General features: G+C 37.1%; 1 pseudogene; it reads right to left on the bottom strand.

Annotated features, from left to right (window-relative positions):
• Window positions 1–3,973: 3,973 nt before the first annotated feature.
• Window positions 3,974–4,731, bottom strand: LOC112810193 (ribosome biogenesis protein NSA2 homolog pseudogene; annotated as a pseudogene).
• Window positions 4,732–18,021: the final 13,290 nt, after the last annotated feature.

Genomic DNA, 18,021 nt, shown 5'->3' with positions numbered 1-18,021 from the left:
CCAGTTCTCATATTCCAGCTCCTCCTTGATTCCCTGAAGCTGACTCTCTACTAATGCCTGTTTTTTTAATTTTTTTTTTAATTTTTAAGTAATCTCTACACAACATGGGGCTTGAACTCACAACCCTGAGATCAAGAGTCATGCGCTCTACCGAGTGAGCCAGCCAGGCGCCCCTACTACTGCCTGTTGAGTTGTATAGCTTGTTAACTGAATTCAAACACCAGGATGAGGGGGGAAATGGAGTCTGGCATGGGGCTCTATTGCCTGGAGGAATAGGAGCCTTTTAATAATTTGCACAAAGGTACTCTATGGGCCTAGCCTGCCTATGGCTTAGTTATCAACTTTGGTTTAGTTTTAGCCTTGATCACTATGTATAACGTAAAACTTCCTGTCCCCTTTCAAACTGGCATCTCTGTACTGTTTGTACTTTGTTCACTTATGGCGCCCATTTAGACAAATTGCCTTTATTGCACTCACCCCATGGTGTACAGTAAGAGCCTAGTCTTACTGCACAGTATGCTAAGTGCCAGCATAGCATGCTCTCCCTCCCAAGTGGAGGAATTATCCTGGTTGTTGGCCTCTTGACTGTTTGTTGCCATCGTACTTTTGGTGGAGGGTTTCAGACATTTTGCATAGTAGAGGTCAAGCTCCCCAGTTTTAGCTGCAAATAAATTCGTGCCACTCTTCAAAAACTGCCCTTGTGGTTTGGTTTGCTGCTACCGAATGATATTAGTGATATTAGTGTGTTACAGTTACTGATTTCCTTAAAACTGAAAATAATGGTACTTTATTTGAAGCCTCAAGCATAGACTTTAAAGATTCATTATATATAAAAAGTAAATCTTCTCAACCAAAATGGTGAGTCTCTGGAAACATTAAATGGCTGAAAATATAATACTTTTATAGTGAGCTTTTCTTAAAAAGCAATTTAATTAAAAATTAGAAGCCCGGGTGGTTCAGTCGGTTAAACATCTGCCTTCAGCTCAGGTCATGATCCCAGGGTCCTGGGATCGAGCCCCGCATCGGGCTCCCTGCTCAGCGAGGAGCCTGCTTCTCCCTCTCTCTGCTGCTCCCCCTGCTTGTGCTCACTCACTCTCTCAAATAAGTAAATAAATAAAATCTTTCAAAAAAAGATAAAGGAATATATCTGGGTAAAAGAAAAAAATAGCTTTTCCTATTACTATCACAAATTATTAGTTTTTAACACAAAATACTATATGTCCCTTGAATCAAAGTTCAAATAATACATAGGTATAGAGACTAATGAGTTAAAACCTTTCTTATCCCATGGACTTAACCAGTCCCACTTTCAAGGGGTAACTACTGTAAAAAGATTGATATGTTTTCTTCCAGATTTTTTCTATGCACATTCAAATATATATGTTTGGATATTTTTAAATATTTATGCTTTTTTATTATGAGAAATGGTTTGTGGTCAATGTATTCTGAAAATGGCTCTTTTTCATATACTATTGAAATATGTATTCTTATTCATATACTTATTCATATACTAATACTTTCATATTAGTACATTGGGAACTTACTTTTTTAATGGTATCATGACATTCCATAATCCAAATATACCCTCATTTATTCAACAAGTAATTGTTTTGGATTTTAGATTGTTTCTTTGGCTGATACAAATAATGTTGTCATCAACATTCTCATGCAAATACCTTCTATTATTTTTCTATTGCTGAATAATACATTGTAACAAACTGAGCAGGCAAATTTGTTATCTTACAATTTCCATGGAAACTTGATTAAGGAGGGATCTGCTTCTAAGCTTCTTCCAGTTGATGCCAGCATGATTTTTCTTAAGGCTATATGACTGAGATTCTTGTTTTCTTGCTGGCTGTTGGCTAAGGGACCACCCTTAGCTCCTAGAAGCCACTCTCAGTTCATTGCCATATGGTACCCTCCATGGGCCCTTTCGCACTTTGAATCTGATGTTGGGAAAGGCTCAGTCTCTTTATAAGGCTCACCTAATTAGGTCAGACCAGTCAGAATAATCTTTTTTTTTTCCTACTAACTCCAAAGTCAACTGATTACAGTGACCCTTAAAAAATGCAGGAGTTAGGGGCACTGAACGGCCATGCAGTTGAAAATCCACATATAACCTTTGACTCCCCTGAGACTTAACTACTAATAGCCTACTGTTGACCAGAAGCCTTACCAATAACATAGTCAATTAACACGTATTTTGTATATGTATCATATATTGTATTCTGACAGTGAAGTAAGCTAGAGAGAAGAAAATGTTAAAATCATAGGGATGATTACAGTACCATACTATGTTTATTGAAAACAATTCACATATAAGTGTACTAGCATTGTTCAAGCCTGTGTTGTTCAAGGGTCAACTGTAATAACAATCACAAGACTGATTCCCATTATATTCACAGATCATGCCCACACTCAAGAGAAAGTGATAGAAGGCATGTACACCAAGAGTGGGAATCTCGGTTATCTTAGAATTCTATCTATAACATACCCTTAGACTCTTATATAAATTGATATGTAGGGTAGAGTCACTGAAGTAGATTGCTGGGCTAAATGAGATGGGTGTTAGAAATTTTTATGCACACCTAACTTTTAAAATATTGTATTTCTCTATATTCTCACCAAAGCCTAACAGATTATTCTAACCCTAATCTGACATAATTAGAATGTAAGCACTACAAAGACAGGCTTTTTTTTTTTCATGGAAATATCCTTAATATCTAGACTAGTTCTTGGTATGTAATGGATACTCTTGGTTAAGGACTTGCATAACAATCTTTTGCTACCTTATGGAAATTTCATTATCCTATAAAGCATTGATGTCTATTTTTCTGCTCTAAAAGCTGCTCTTCCATTTCCCCTTCAGAAAAAGACTGAATATCTCTCTGTTTCAGGAATTACTAAAGTACTCTTAGTTTTGCTGTGCAATTAATCCTTTTCCCTGTCATTGGAGAAAGGGAGAGGTACTTCTGCATCCTCCTTCTAGACATTTTTAGCTGCAACTTTGGGTAGTTTCATCTGAATCCAGAGATGTGCATCCTTACCCCAGTTAGCTTATTTCATTGATAATCCCTAACAAATACCTTTAAAATACAAATTATTTTCAACTACAAAGAGGCTACATCCCTGACAACAGAATTTGAACAAAAAGTTAAACAGAAATGTTTTGCTTTCCAGTTTGAATAAGGTAAGAGTGTTAACAGAAAAAGGTGGACGTACCTAAATTTTGACAAATGAGATGAAGAACATTTTGAGTAGGGGAGAATCCGAATCATATGTTGGGGCATAGAAGCAAGGTATTTGGTAGAGCAGTAAATATAATCCAGGGCAATTTAGAAAACATAGAAATCAAATTGTGTTTTTTATTTATCTTCCATTTTGACAATCAGAAAGTATTTTTTCAGCTTTATTGAAGTATGATTGACATATAACTTTGGGTAAGTTTAAGGTATACAATGTGATGATTTGATAAACATATATATTGTGAAATGGTTACCACAGATTATTTAACACATCTTCATTACCTCACATAGTTACCTTCTTGTGTGTGAGAGAAAACATTTACGATATTTCCTCTTAGCGACTTACAGGTATGCAATACATAGTTTACTATAGTCACCACGCAGTACATTAGATTTGCAGAATGTATTCATCTTATAAACTGGAAGTTTGTAGTTTGACCAAAGTCTCCCCATTTCTCCCACTCTCAGCCCCTGGTAACCACTAGTCTACCCTGTTTCTATGAGTTGGGCTTCTTTAGATTCCACATATAAGTGATAGATTCCATATTTGACTTGACAATGAATACCAGTATTTGTCTTTTTTTGTCTTCGTTCACTGAGCATAATGCCCTCAGAGTTCATCCATCCTGTCACAAATGGCAGGATTTCCTTCTTTTTTTTTTTTAATAAATGTCTATTTTAATGTTTTTCACAATAGAATAAATACTTCTCTTGATGACTGCAGATACCTAAGGCTGTTTGGTAGTATTCAGAACCACCACAGTAATGGTGGTCTTCCTGATCGGTGTGTAGTCTTAAGTAATTGTAAGGAATTACTTCTCTGAAACTGCTGTCAAACCAGCAGGACTGCATTTATGCATCCATCATTTCCAGGGTTGTTGGTAACCTGGGCCTATTTGCCCCAAATAACTTTGCCTCCTTGTGTCACAAGGCCCAACTCACTCACGTTCACCTCAATTACAGTGCCTTCGGTAATAACACCCAAAGTTGTATATAGTGGGGATGAAGGCTTCTTTTTTACACCAAGTACTGGCAGGCAAAAGGTGGCTTTCAATTCAGGATGTGTTACATGGGCCTTTTTGAAACGTAAGCCCATTGGTCTAATGAATCTTTCATATTTAGGTGGTTTTCGAGTAAAGCCGTCTCCAACAAGGCAGACTTTAGTGACCATACTCTTCCATGCTTCTTTCTCTTAACCTGTTCGAATCACTTTTAATACTTCTGTTTCTCCCTGGGCACGAACTTCGGGTAAAGGAACTTCCCATTTTCCCGCTTTCTCTTTTCGTTTTTGTTTAATCATATTGGAAAGGACTTTAGCTCGGGACTGTCCCTCTCTGTCCAGTAGATACGCAGGTACTGCTCCTTGTGGAGTCTTTTCATCATTCTTTTGTTTGGTGTTTCTCTTTTCATGCATCTTGATAGTCTTTTTCATTTGTATTAAAAGATGATTGGTCTGAAAGCTAAGCTCTACCATAAACAGCGCCATGCTGAGGATTTCCTTCTTTTTTAAAAGCTGAATGGTATTCCATTGTGTATATATACCACATTTTCTTTATCCATTCATCTGCAAACAGATATTTAGTCTGTTTCCATATCTTAGTTATTGCTAATAGCTCTGCAGTAAACATAGGAGTGCAGGTATCTCTTCAGGACAGTGATTTCATTTCCTTCAGATATATACCCACTAGTGGGAGTGCTGGATGAGGTGAATTTTTAGTGGAAATTAATTAGATTGGGGAATAGAGTGGGAAGGTAATGTTGCACTTGGTAGAAGATGTTAGAATCCTTGATTAACAATTTACAGTATTAAAATTATATTTTAAATTACAAAAGTTAATACCTTTTCATCATTTAAAAATCCAAAAATACAAATAAGAGAAATAAGTTTGAAACAGACTACATGAAGAAAAATAAAATAAAATCTTGATTTATTTTTTCCAGCCCTTTTGTTTATGTATCATACATTTGCCTTATAATTTTACAAAGAAAGGAATAATAGTAAAAATATTATTTGATGAGTTTCTTAAAATCTTAAAATATTGTGAATAACTTTTACTGTCTTTCAACACACATCTATGGTATAATTTTTCATGACTATAAAATCTTATATTCTAATAATGGAGCTTGTTTTATATAATCAATTCCTTGTTCAACTAAACCATTTAGTTGATTTAAATATATTTTTTATTTTCAAAATTATTATAAAGCAAAATTGATTTTTTTTCCATTTGGATTTTAATAAATGCATAGATTTATGCAACCACCACCATTATCAGGATACAGAATCTCAAAAATCTCTGTACTATCTCTTCATCGTCATTCTCACCCCATACACATCTCCTGGCAACCACTGATCTCTTTTCTGTCACTATAGTTTTTTCGCCTGTTTAAAAGTGTCAAGTGTATGGAATCATACTGTATGTACTCTTTTGACACTTTTGTCTCAGCATAATGCCTTTGAGACTCCTCCAAGTTGCTGTTTGTAACTTTTTTTTTTTTTTTTACTCCTGAGTAGTAGTCCATAGTATGGATATACCACACTGTGGCTAAGCATTCATCCATTAAAAAGATATCTGGTCCCGGGGCACCTGGGTGGCTTAGTCAGTTAAGCGTCTGCCTTCGGCTCAGGTCATGATCCCGGGATCCTGGGATTGATCCCCATGTTGGGCTCCCTGCTCAGCCGGGAGTCTGCTTCTCCCTCTCCCTCTGCCCCCAACTCGTTCCCCCCCCCAATAAAGAAATAAATAAAATCTTTAAAAAAAGAAAAAGATACCTAGTCTCTTTCTGCCCCCATGCTGCTCCAACGTGACCCTGCCAAAACCAGCCAGGTGCGTACCCCACCCTCACGCCCTGCTCTACTGTGGTCCTGTTCAAGCTGGCCGGCACACGCAGCTCACACAGGAGATACCCCTTGAGTGCCTGGCTCATTGTGGAGATTGTGTTTCTGGGTTCTATGGGTCTGAACCAATTGGAGACAGAGTTCATGGCAGGCTACCACCCACAGGGCACTATACAGACGATAGACTGAAACACACCCCTGGTCTTCCTGTGGGGGAAAAAAAACTTCCTGTGGAGCCTCAACTTGAGGGTTCAGGCTTCAGGTTTACTACACATCTGGAAGCTATGGAAGTAGTCTCAGGGAATGTAGGCTAGTTATCACTTAGCCTCACTATAGCTCACTAGTATTTATCTTAAGAAAACAAAAACACTAATTCAAAAAGATATATGCACCCCTATGTTCATTGCAGCATTATTTAGAATAGCCAAGATATGGAAACAACCTAAATGTACATCAATGGATGAAAGGATAAAGAAGATGTATTTATATATACAATGGAATACTACTCAGCTATAAAAAAAGAATGAAATCTTGCCATTTGCAAACCACATGGATAGACCTTGAGAGTTTTATGCTAAGTGAAATAAGTCAGGCGGAGAAAGACAAATACCATATAATTTCATTTTTCTGGAACCTAAAAACAAAACAAATGAACAAACAAAACAAAATAAAACTCCTAGATACAGAGAAAAGATTGGTGGCTCCCAGAGGGGTTAGGAGTTGGGGAATAAACAAAATGGGTAAAGGCGATCAAGAGGTAAAAACTTCTAGTTATAAATACATATGCCGGGGGATATAATGTATAACATTGGGACTGTGGTCAATAGTATTGTATTGCAAATGTGAAAGTTGCTAAGAAAGGAAATCTTAAAAAGTTCTCATCACAAGAAAAAATGTAAATTTGTATGGTGACAGATGGTAAATAGACTTAACGTGATCATTTCCAATGTATACAAATGTTGAGCCACTGTGTTGTACACTTAAAACTACTATAATGTTGTATCTCATTCATACTTCAATGAAAAAAGGATATCTGGGCTGTTCCCAGTTTGGGGCTATTTCAGGTAATGCTGCTGTGAACATTCATGTACAAGTTTTCTGTGGATATGTTTTTGTTTCTCTTGGATGTATACCTAAGAGTAGAATTGCTGGCTCATATGCTAACTATGGTTAACCTTTTAAGGAACTGCCAGACCATTTTCCACAACAGCTGCCTTATTTTGTCTTTCCACCAGCAGTGTATGAGTGTTCCAATTTCTTCAAATTCTTGTCAACATTTATTATTGTTCATGTTTTTTTTATTATAGCCACCCTAGTAGGTGTGAAGTGGTATCTCATTATGGTCCTGATTTGCATTTTCCTAGTGTATAATGATGGTGAGCATGTTTTCATGTGCCTATTGGTCATTTGTGTGTTTTCTTTGGAGAAATGTCTATTATTTCTTTTGCCCATTTTTAATTTGTGTTCTGTATTATTTTATCCTTGAGTTGTAATTGTTCTTTATATATTCTGGATACTAACCCTTATCAGATGTATAATAAAATAAATAAATATTATCATTGTTTCTAATGTCTGAAAGTATAAACATTATACTTGGCATTGAGGATGAAGGGACAGAAGAACCATAGTCCCTTCTTTCTAGGAGTTGAAAGTACTCAAACAATAAAACTTTAATAAAAAGAGGACATCTTTTCCATGGAAAGGGCAGGGGAGAAAGTTAACATTTATAAGCCTGAAGAAATGGGAAGCTAGTTGTCCATCTAACAATGATGGGTAAATAGGGAAAAGAAGGTTTGGGGAAGAAAAATTGTAAGCATTTTTCACTTTATTTGGTTTAATAATTTACTCTAAGGCCATTTATTAATGGATTAGTGTGTCTTTTTGGAAAGTTGTGACAAATATCCTATGCAAAGATCAGGCTTGAGTCAAACTGTGTATTTACTGTAATTTTTTACACCAGTGTTTCCCAAACTGACTGTATGGATAAGTGGCTCATTTGATACATAATGATCATCTGCTTCTTAAAAATATACTCTCTGGGCTCCATCCTAGATTTGCTATAATAGACACTTTGAGAGCAATACCTGAGAGTATGCGTTTTGAATCTGCTTCCTCAGTGCGACAGAAGTATGGCTAGATTTAGCATTGACTATGCATGATGAACAAATGCCATGAAGGTAGATTTGTCCTGCAAAGCGGCCTACTCAGTGAAGAGGGGAAGGCTGTTTCCTTCATATATTTATCAGTTCTGATAGGGAATTTGAAGCCTGCTTAGGAATCTGTCAACTTACTGGTTGAGTGAATAACAAACATGGCGGGGAAGGTGCAATTTAGGATCTACAATTTGGATAGACTCAAGTGTCCCTCCCATGTGTAACTGATGCCCACGGTATGTAGAATTGTGTTGATGTGGCCTTTTAGCATATTTGCATTAATAAGGACAGCTACATAGGGAAGCAAAGTAGGCCATTTCTTTTGTCATATGATCTAGGTGTTGAGGGTGGGAGTCCTAGGTTGTCTCCCCTAAACACTTCCTATCCTCTCACTGTTTGCTAACTGAAATTCAGCCATAGAGCTGAAGGTTTAGATTCCTTTAACAAATGTAAGTAAAGGTGATCCCAAATTTTCTGATAATTCAGGTTTCTAGAAACTGGTAAAGCTGATCACATCCAGCAGCTGCTTTCCCCTTTAGCATTTTTGAAAAGTTCCTGAACTTGTGGCAAGTGTGTGCCCAGTATTTGTTTGTTTATTTAGCTATTAATAAAATGCTGACACATTGGATGATTTTATTTGCATTTTCCTTGGCACATTCAAGCTTTATGTAATCAATCTCTATCACTCACCATATTGGTTAGGATAAAGTTAAAGCTGCTATAACAAAGGGACTCCCCCAGTTGAGTGACTTGCAGAAGAAAGAAATTTCTCATATAACAACGAACCCAGATACCAGTGGTCCAGACTGACTGGTGGACATTCAGGGACTCTGAGGTTTCTTTTTTCTCGTTTTTCTACCATCCTCTAGAACAGGGATCAGCAAGTCATAGCTAGTGGATCAAATCTGTTCCACTAACTGTTTTTAGTAAATACGTTTTTATTGGAACACAGGTATGCTCATTTGAGTATGTATTGTCTATGACTATTTGTGCTACAATAGAATTGAGTAGTTGCAACAAAGATCCTGCATGGCCAGCAAAACCTAAAATATTTCCTGTTTGGCCCTTTACAGAAAAAGTTTGCCCATTGATACCCATAAGAATTGCCTTTATCAGTATGGTCACAACTGAGTCTTGGACATTTCATGTTAGACTTTAGGTGTAGGCGAAGATTTAAGGTAGTTGTCATTTAGCATATTGGAGATCATGTAGAAGTTATACACATCACACTAATTCACATCCTGTTGACCAAAATTAGCCATATGGCCCACGCTAACTGCAAGAGACGTTTGGAAATGTAATGTCTAGTTGTTCTTGTTTCTATTCCTCCGGGGAAATAGGCTAACTGGTTTTGTTGGACAGTTAGCTGACTCTGCCCGACTTGTATTTCTGTACACTGTCTTAAGAAAGAAAGGGGTAAACTAAAATATCCTGAATCACAATGTCAATGGGAGTGTGTGCCATTGTGAACTTGATCTATTGAGTGATTTTCAATGGAAAATAAAAGAGTTGAAGAAAAGTTTGCATTCAATATCCATTGCTTTGTTGTTATCTGCAGTTACACTGGCTCTTGTGTGGTGTTGTTTTGAATTTGTACACTTGTAGGGGGTGGGCAGAGGATAAAAGCCAAAGAATAAGCAAAGCTCTCAAGAAGTACAGGGCTGGTTTAATGTGAATATGAGGATAAAGAGTAGAGGATTAGAAAAAGATCCAGGAATCAAAAAGACCTCACCTTGAATCTGGCGTTATCAGTGGCTAGCTGTGACAAGCTCTGAGTTTCAGTTTCTTCATCTGTAAAATGAAGATAGTAATACCTAGTACCTAGTTTTTGCAGTTGTTGTGATGATTCAATTAGGTAATACATATGTAAACGTGTTAAGCAGGGTGGCTGGCAAGAAGTTAGTACTTAAAAGTGTGAGTGAATATTAGTAGGCAGTGAAGTGCAAAGCTGCAGAAAAAGGGGAAGTTTACAATTATTAATCATCTAGCTGTGTCAGGAGTTCTGATAGGCAGTTTACTTGTGTTATCTCAATGAATACACTATCCCCTGGGGATACATATGTGTTTAGCACTTTTAAATTTTTTTCAGTCATTTGAGGGTCAGAAAATATTTTAATGGGACAAGTGTGGAAACTAGAGGGCACAGGGTAAGAAAGCAAGCATGAGTGAAGGGGAGAGATCAGATGGGGAGGGGAGAGTTAATTACATTATTTTGCTAAAGGCCAGAAGTGATCTACTACTTTAAAAATATGAATGAACTTGGGAACAAATTTGAAATATACAATGACTAATATTGAAGACAAAATCATCTTTGTATTAAAAGTCAAATTTAAAAAATAAGTACAAGCAGGGGCGCCTGGGTGGCTCAGTCTGTTGAATGTCTGACTCTTGGTTTCTGCTCAGGTCGTGATCTCAGGGTCATGAGATCTAGCCCCGCATCCGCTCCACGCTCAGCCGGAGCCTGCTTGAGACATTCTCTCCCTCTCCCTCTGCCCCTTCCTCCCCTCCCACCCCCCCCGCATGCTTGCTGGCTCTCAATCTCTCTCTCTCTCAAATAAATTTAAATAAATAAATCTTCAAACTGTTTAAAAAACATAACTATAAGCATTTTCTTAAGTTAGATGACACCCTGGAAATTAGTGTGGTTTTTTTTTTGTTGTTGTTTTATAAGGGAGTATGGCTCTTCTAGCTTGATTTTGGTTATTTATTCTCATTAACATTACCTGAATAACATATCTATATTATGATTAAAGTCATCTTTTGCAATTATTTTAGTGTATTATTGTAGTTTGTCAAATATTTGGCATTAAGAGTATTGACAGTTCACGTTCTATTTTCATCATCTCTGAAAAGGTTTATGGTAATAAAAAAATCCTCATTGATTTTTACTTTTGAAGTCTTCACCCTATATTACTATCTGATTGCATGCCCAAAAAAGGAAACCTGCCTTCAAACATTTATTTTTAGAATGTAACAAAGTGTAGCTAGAGGAAGTAATTTTTCTTTAGAAAAAACCAAATATTATGTAGTGGAAAACATAGAGGCATATTTAAAATACCTTTACTAAAGTTCAATTTTTTGAAAGAAAGATAATGCTAAGATTATGCAAAAATTGCCTTGTAGTTAAATATGATTTATTAAGTAAGCTGGTGTCATGCATCATTAACAAAATCGATGACTCCTCAAATTTATATTAATGCTAACTCAGGCAGTGAGCGATAATTACTTATGCCTGGAGAAATATCATATTTGCATGAAAAATTTACCTGAAGTGGATGGACATTCAATAAATATTGTGATAGCCAGCCTCACAAATGGCTTCCTGCTTCCTGGTATCCACACACTTGTGTAGTCTTCTCTCAAATTATACCAGGGTTAGACTTTGTGGCCAATAGCATATGGTGCAAGTGATATTATTATGTCACTTCAGATATTAAGCTTTACAAGACTGTGGCTTCTATCTTTGGATTTCTCTCTATCTCAGCTCACATACTCTGGAGAAAGCCAAGTCACGAGCAGGCCTATGGAGAAGCCCACCTGGCAAAGACCTGAGGCCTCCCCCCAGTACTTTCCTAAGTGTGATTATGAGTACTTTAGTCCTTTTAGAGAGTGCATCCCTGATCATAACTTGACTGCCACCTTATGGGAGACCCTGAGCCCCAACCACCCAGCTATGCTGATCCCAGATTCCTGATTTTCATAAACCGTATGAGACAATAAATGTTTTAAGCTGCTAAATTTTTGAGTATTTTGTTACAGAGCAATAGACGACTAATATAAAGATGATGGTCTCAGACGTTTCAAAGAATTTTTCTAGAAAAGGAAGAAAACATTTGATACATATTTAAACACATAACATTATATCTCGTATTTTGCTGGTCAACTGGGCAAACCTTATATGTTGGTGATTATTGCTTACTATGTCACTGAATTGCTTACCAGTGCCAAATAGTATACTAAGCATTTTACATGCATTATCTTATTTAGTTATCACATACAATATTATAATGCATTACTATCTTCAGTTTATAAATGAGGAAACTGAGGCTAAAAGAGTTGAAGCAACTTGCCTATAGTCACATACTTGAGTGGTATAGCTAGAACTCAAACCCTATTCTCTTTGATTCCAAAGTCTGCTCCTGACAAATATGCAAAAGAAGACCACTATGTTGGGTGGCTACAGTATGGTTGGGAAAGATCCTTCTGCACCCCCAATTGTCACCTATCTACCCCAGTGTTTTCCAAAGTTGTTTTTATTAAGACTCCTGGTAAAATGTAGTTTACATTGTGTCCAGTATGCACTCTCTCTCTCTCTTTCTCTCTTTTTCACTCATACACACACACACACGCACACACACCCCTAAAATAAGCACTTGACAAAATAATACTTACACTTATGTGCTCTGATATTTTCTATTCTAGTCTATTTTAATCAGTTTGATTATGAAATTGGTGGTCACAATTTCTTAAATATCAAAAATTCATTTTAAAAATCTCATTTCTGGCTGATGTTTGGACACTTTCTTCACGGATGAATTCTTATGCTTAAGAATGCTTTTTGTTAAAGTGTGGACTGACATAAGGCTACATATACATGCTAGCCTTGCATTACAAGTTAAATTCATTCATTTGAAAAGTAAGTACATATGCTGGTATAATACTGAAAACTTTTTTTTTTTATTGTAAATGCCTTTAGGTGAGGCCTGTTTTCTCTAGTTTATCACAAGCCCCACAAACCCTATTGCTTAATATCCATACATTTCCCTTATTTCTATGATCTTTTAGATACCCAAAGGCACTTCATCTTACAGCCTCTGTTATCTTCTTTTGGAGCAGTGGTTATCCGGGTAGGCAGTCCTATTCCTGAGGATGTTTTAGAAATGGAGGGAATGGCATTTTCTTTTGGTTGTCACAGTGCTTGAGGATGGTACAGGCATCTAATGGGTGGGGACCAAGCATTCATGGTATTACCCTGCAGTACATGGGACAAGCCTACACAATGAAGATTCTCCCTGTATGTCATATGACTTTCAAATGGCCCTCAGATATTCATGTAAGGGAAAACCCTAAAATTATGTGGGCCTAGAATATAACTCCAATTTTTTATATGAATGCAAAGCATGTTTTATACAGTTTTAATATATGCTGACCTTTCCAGAAATGCAACTGCTGTATATAAATCAAGAGGAGATCTTACTTTGTTTTATTTAGAACTTCATCTAGGTTTGTTTACCATTTCCAAAAATTGTGTAATTAATCAGTGCAATGCCCACTGGTGGCATTTGAGTTGTCAATACGATATCCCTATATTAATCCGCATTGATAGTTGGCACACATGTGGCAATTTTGTCACACGCATGGCAATTCTATGGATCTGTTTCTATAGCCCTTATTTTGAAATGTTAAATATAAAGAAAAGGTAGTGAAAATACTCAGTTCAATATTGCCTTACTTATGTGAAAGCCAAACTTCTTCAGTTTAAGTAGACATAAACATCTGACTACTTCATATGTCCTTCACTATCTTCATGCCCAAACATTTACATATTGAAATATGTGATGTGTAACATTTACATATTATCATATTATGAAGCCCTTTTCTGGTATTTCTCTTTTATGTTTTAGTTACGGCATTTTATTGATATTTTGAAATTTTGTGTGTAGATGAGTTATATTATTTATGGTTTTCATGAAGAGGGCATTGCAAAATATTGAAGACAAGGAGGCATTGGTCTGCTAGAGGTGAAAAACCTCTAATCTATACCTATGCAACAGTGTTAACTATTTAAATGTACCGGTTTCTAGGCCACAACGAAGGCCTACAGAATTAGAACCTGTGAGGGCTGAGCCCAGGAACTGACCTTTCTAATAAACTCCCAGGGTGATTCTGACACCGTCTTTGTGAAATCAGTTTCTGAACTGGCATTTAGAAAGCATTCATCTTGATGTCATCATCTTCTGCCTTTATATTCTTGTGATCTTAATCCTACCCTCATCTCTTCTTAGGAAAGGAAATAAATTATTTCTTCTGACTTTTATTTTAAATTTCTCTCTCCACTGGTCCCTTTATCTCTGTCTACATGTGTGCTTAAAGAGTCAGTGGCTTAAAAAAGTCCTTATTTGACCCCATTTTCTTCCTAAAACTACGCTTTATCATTCACATTTAACTTCTGGAATGAATGTCTTGAAAGAGTTGTGTATCATCTCTTATCTCCACTAATATTTCTCTGTTCTCAACAACTCGTAATATGTCTTCTGCCCTCACCCCTTTAATGAAACTATCTTTCACACCGTTCTGACAATGCAATTACATCTTCTCAGTTCTGATGCTGCTCAATTTCTTCGCAGCATTATACACTTTTGAAAAACCTTCTGCTGGAAAATTTTCTTGGTTTCTGGAACACTGGGCTCCCCTCATTCTCCTCTTACCTCTGTGGTAAACACTGATAAAGTTTCCCTTTCTGACTCATCTTGTATCCACTCATTAGAGATTCTGTCAAAGATTCAGTCCCCAGATCAGTTTTCTACACATATATGTCCCCAAAATTGTGTCATTGGCCATTTGCTTTTAGGATCCAGGTCTATATTTTTACTCGCCTTCTGGGAACTTATTGATACACAGCATATCCTCTAGATATCTCAATTTTATGCATTTAAAGCTGAACCTGTATTTCCTCATAAAGCAGCCATAGTTCCTTTCTTTTAGGTTAGTTAACATCACCACCAAATTATTCAGACTTAAAACTTCAGTCAACTTAAACAACCCTTTCTCATCCTTCATATAAAACGTGTTAACAAATTCTACTGATTCTTCTTTTACCTCTCCTATACATCTTTTAAATTCCTCCTGCATCTATCATCATTTCAAGCATTTGTTACCCTTTCACTTTGACTCTGGCCTCCTGACTAGTCTCCCTTTTTCAATGCTCTCGTATTCCCATCTGCAGCTCAGCGTTTAACTACATGGCCTCCAGAGCCAGACTGTCAGTGTTTGACTTCACCACTTACTGTATGACCTTGAAGAAGTTACTCAGTCTCTCCCTGTACTTTAATTTCCTTTATCTATAAAAATATAGCCAACAAGAATATCTACCACATACACATACAATTCTTTTGATGATGAAATGTCATATATATATATATAATGTATATATTGCTTCAAAAAGTCCCTGAAACAGGCCAACCACTTAATAACAGTCATCTGTTATTAACTCTTTGACTTACTAGCATTTTTACCCAGGTTTATATTTTCCATTCAAAAGTCCCTAGTGTCCTCGTAGAAATCTTTGCAATTGTAAGTAGCCTCAATTATTTAGGCTCATTTAATTTGATGTTTAGCATAAATTAAGCATGAGGAAAGAGATTGCCTTTCACTTTGCTCCCTTTGGAGTATTTTGATAAACTATATCACAATGTAAATGGCGCTCTGTTCAGGTCAGAACATATTAATTATTCCTATCTTCTAACATTATTTGCATTTGTTGGATCACTTACAGTTCATCTGTGAAATCTGACTGATTGATGTGGCCTCACATTTCTGGGTGAGGAAGAGAGTACTTCATGATGGCCATTTCCTTGATGTATACTCTCAGTTGTGCCTTATATGCTGTGCTTTCTGCTATCAGCTAATGAAGTTGCTTCTTGGGAGGCAAAGGAAAACAAATCTAACTATAATCCAGAACTGTGGTGCTGGCTTTGAGAATGATATTCTCTGAAACAGTCCTATATCCAGCAGACTAGGAAAGTCTTTTTTTGGGTGAAGTAAATATTTACATAAGCTCTTTAAAGTGTTCTTCTCTTGTACATTTATTTCTTTGACGATTTTTATCTATATTCCATACAGTACATGTTGAGTTTTTCAGGATAAGTCCATCTCTTTTCTCGGATTAGGTTTGATTTTTATATTCAAGGTGGATGGATTCTCACTTCTACCCTCACCACCCTTGTCCTGGACAAACTATGTGAGTGTTGAGTGGATGGAAGTCGGATGTGAGTTTGCAGAGCTCATGTCCAGTATAGCTCACCCCATGATCCATTTAGTGTTCAAACTTGGCTACAGGCAAGAGGCAAAATACAATGCATTTGCATGGTTGCCCTTCACAGTGTTAAAAATAAGACAACAAGCCCAAAATGGTGTCACTTATGCTAAGCCCCTTGTCACCAAACCTAGACTTAATTACAGTTTCAGCTTTTCCATAACTGGAATCTCAAACCAGTCGATCAGGAATCTCCTGATCAGCACTAGGTCAGTAATCTGCTTGGTAGACCCCTGCCATCCCCTAAAGGAAAGTAATCTTACAATAACCAACCCACCTTTTTTGCCTAGTAGAACTTCCTTGTTCCTGCTCCCTTCTGCCTATAAATGTCTTTCATTTTGTACAGTTCCTCAGAACTTCTTTGTATCTGCTAGACTGGAAGCTGACTGATTCATGAATCACTGAACAAATCTAATAAGATCTTTAAAATTTACTCGGTTGAATTTTGTTACCAACAATTTTAAGAGTGTTTTCATAAACAGATCAGCAGAATGGGAGGAAAAAATGGAGAGCTGAGGAGAGGAATGGAAGGAAAAGAGCTGGAGAGAGATCAGCAGATTGAGAAGAGGGCAAGGGTGTGTTGCAGAAGAAACTTCTCAGCCTTCTCATCTGGCTCTTAGAACATCCATTGTCTTACTGTCTCCATACAAATGGATATGGTCAGATTCTAGGTGGAGGTCCCCTTCAACCACTGAGGGCAGCTTTGGAAAACAAATAACTTCCCAGTGCAGTACAAGAGATCTTTAAAATCCCTATACTCTCGACTTTACCTGGAATCTTTTTTTAAGATTTTATTTATTTATTTATTTGAGAGAGTGAGCATATACTTGAGCGGGAGGAGGGTCAGAAGGAGAAGGAGAGGGAAAGAGAGAGAGAGAGAATCTCAAGCCGACTCCACACTGAGCCTGGAGCCCCACACAGGGCTGGATCTCATGTCCCTGAGATCATGACCGAGCCGAAACCAAGAGTCAGAGGCTTAACCAACTGAGCCACCCGGGAGCCCCAACTTTACCTGGCGTCTTTTCTCCCAGATCAGATATCCCTTACACCTTACCTCTCAGTTCCTTCCTTTCTTTTTGTTACTCACTCCCCTGACATGCTGCTAAAGTAGCTGTGATACCTGCTTATTAATAGCTACTAAGGCAGCAGGCAGGGAAGTGGCATGGTGAGGGCCTGCTTATATTGTGCATAGAGGGCAAAGTATGAATTTCATGGAGAAAAATGATGACAGACTAGTAAATGAGCATGAAGTGTTATCCTTTATTTATTAGCTTTTAACTTCCCTACACATCATTTTCCTTCCACAACTTGTTTGACTCGTTTCTCATTCACTGCTCACCAGCAATCCCTCACTAAGCTGGTGGACTGCCTGTCTCCTTTCTTGCCCCTTGATAGTTTACCTGGCCCTTCCTCTGCATAGTCATAACATGGAAAGTATACTTTTACATCATTGAAGCTGCTGAAAAAGCAGAATGATTTTATTGTTTTTGATTGATGAGGCTGTCCTATTAGTTAAGTCTGCAAGGAGACAGAATGCTGAAGCATTTATTTAAGAAGGGATATGTAAAACATTGTGTGTTATGGAGTGCCACATTCATTGTATTATGCTTCACAGCAACTCCTCCAAAAACTGAAGACGTGGCCTATGACTCTTCAATTTGATCATCTTAGTTGGTGCAATTGAACATACACAATGGGAAATATTTTAAAAACAAAATTTCAAAAAAACCCCACCCAAAACAAAATATC

The sequence above is a fragment of the Callorhinus ursinus genome, unplaced genomic scaffold (assembly GCF_003265705.2).
Source record: "Callorhinus ursinus isolate GAN/ISIS: 27379988/994484 unplaced genomic scaffold, GSC_fseal_2.0 scaffold65, whole genome shotgun sequence".
Lineage (NCBI taxonomy): Eukaryota > Metazoa > Chordata > Mammalia > Carnivora > Otariidae > Callorhinus > Callorhinus ursinus.
The sequence above is the reverse complement of the archived record's forward strand: the minus strand, read 5'-3'. Positions and strand labels throughout refer to the sequence as shown.